Genomic DNA, 2,406 nt, shown 5'->3' with positions numbered 1-2,406 from the left:
ATATTCTTCACAAACACAATAATTCAAATGCATTAATTCTTCAGTTTCTTTGTCTAGCTTCCACATATATGATTGGGTCAGGTGTACCTTTGTCTTCTTTAAAGTGACATCTTTGCTGTTTAACACTTTAAAGAGGTCTTTTGCAGCAGGTTTGCCCAGTGAAGTGTGTTGTTTGATTTCTTGATTGCTCTTTCCATAGACATTAATTGTGGATTCAAGTTAATTAAAGTCCTTGACAATTTCAATATCTTCTCTGTTTATCATGATGTTATTTGTTGGCTCAGATGTAAGGACTTTTGCTCTCTTTTTGTAGAGGTGTAATTTATACTGAAGACTATGGTATTAGATTGTCCTCAGTAAGTGCTTTAAGTTCTCTTCCCTTTCAAAAAGCTGGGTTGTTACATTTGCATATCACAGATTGTTAATGATCTTGATCTTGATCTTCCATCTTGATGCTGTACTATTCTTCACATAATCCAGCTTTGTGTGTGTGTATGTGTGTGTGCTTTAGGTGAAAATTTGCAGAACAGAATTTCTTTTATATTCAACATTTCATGTATATTGGGTTTTACTCCCCAACAACTATCCACAATCCTAACCCACTCTCCTCCTTTCCCTTCCCAGTAACTACTCCCCCACTCATGTCCTTTTTAGTTTTTCACTCCTGTGTGCCCAGCATTTCCTCTGTGTGCTCCTCTGGTGCCCCATGGCTGATTGCTCCAAGGGATGTATCTTGGTAGATTAGGTGGGTGCATAGCCTTGAGTTGAGTGTTCTGCATGTAAGTCTTATTTACTATTGGTCTGAGAGCCAGCCCTTGGGAGTGAGTTTTAGGTAATGCCTGAAGTTTATCATCTGACCAGTAATTCTGGTCATTATTGTGTTTTTGGATTTTGTTCTGCTTTTTCCCTCCCATTCTATCCAGTACCTCCAGTTTTGGTCCCTTGCCAAGTGGTTGGCATTGGTAGCTGGGCACCATCTAATTCTTCTGATCTCGAGGCCCATCATATCCTGGGGCTGATCTTAGATGGCCACTCAAAAACTTTTAAGACCTCAGACGCTACTCACTGAAGTAGGTTGTAGAACAAGATTTTTATGCATTTTTTTGTGCCAATTGAGTCTGGTGGCTCCCAATACTATGGTCCTGAGTTGGCAGATCCAGTGGCTCTCTCTCCCACTGTGTCTGGCTGTCTATGAGGGTTTGCTATGTCTGTCTTCTGTTGTTTCTGTAATGATTGTGGGTATTTTGTATCACTGGTATCTGTGCAAGATTAGGCTCAGCTGAATCTATCTTTGTTCTAGAGTATAATCCTGTTCACTGACCCCATCTGATTTTCTCAGTTGTCTATGTGTTTGTCTGTAGCCTGGTGTTCGGTGTTAATGGTAATTCAGTATTGTGGATATACTGCTATTAGCCTCTGTCATCTATATTTTATGTGCACAATTTGGTGTCCTCCCTTTCCCCAATGTTATCATGCTGGTCACAGACTCCTTCCATACCATCCCTCCCATTACCCAACTTAGTGTATGACTCCTGACTTGTCCAAAATTATCCTCTCCTTTTCCCTCCCATCCCTGGTAATTTACAAAGTAAGTTCTCTTCCCTAAGCAAATCCTTCATTGACTTTTTACAGTAATGGGCTCATACAATAATTGCCCTTCTGCAATTGACTTATTTCACCCAGCATAATGTCCTCCAGGTTCATCCACATTGTGAGATGATTTGCATATTCCTCATTGTTCTTTAACGTAGAATAGTATTCAATTGTGTGAATGTACCATAGTTTGGTTATTCACTCATCTGTTGATGGGCATTTAGGTTGCTTCCATCTCTTTGCTATAGCAAATTGTGCTGCAATGAACATGGGTGTGCATATGTCTGTTTGTGTCCTGTCTTTCATCTCTTTACAATATATTCTTAGTAATGAAATAACTGGTTCGTATATTTCTATTTTAAGTTTTTTAAAAGGAAATGCCTACCATTTTCCACAATGGTTGTACCAGTTTGCAGTCCCACCAGCAGCATATGAGTTCCAATCTCTACGCAACCTTGCCAGCATTTGTTATTTTCTGTCCTGTTAAACTTTGCTATTATTGCTAGGGTGAGATGATATCTCATTGTTGTTTTGATCTGCATCTCTAATGGCTAATGATAGCAAAAATTCTTCATGTGTTTGTTGGCCACCAGCATATCATCTTTAGGGAAGTGTCTGCTCATGTCTTTTGACCATTTTTGAATTGGGTTGTTTGTCATTTTGGTGTTGAGGAATTAAAGTTTTCTATAGACTTTGGAGATAAGTCCTTGGTCAGCTCTGTCATAGGCAAATATTTTCTCCCAATCTTTAAGTTATCTTTTTACCCTTTTGATGAAGTCTTTTGATGCATTAAAAAATTAAATAAGAATTTAA

Source organism: Orycteropus afer, unplaced genomic scaffold (assembly GCF_000298275.1).
Source record: "Orycteropus afer afer isolate SDZICR_OR568_19922 unplaced genomic scaffold, OryAfe1.0 scaffold00241, whole genome shotgun sequence".
Classification (NCBI taxonomy): domain Eukaryota; kingdom Metazoa; phylum Chordata; class Mammalia; order Tubulidentata; family Orycteropodidae; genus Orycteropus; species Orycteropus afer.
Note: the sequence above shows the minus strand (reverse complement) of the source record.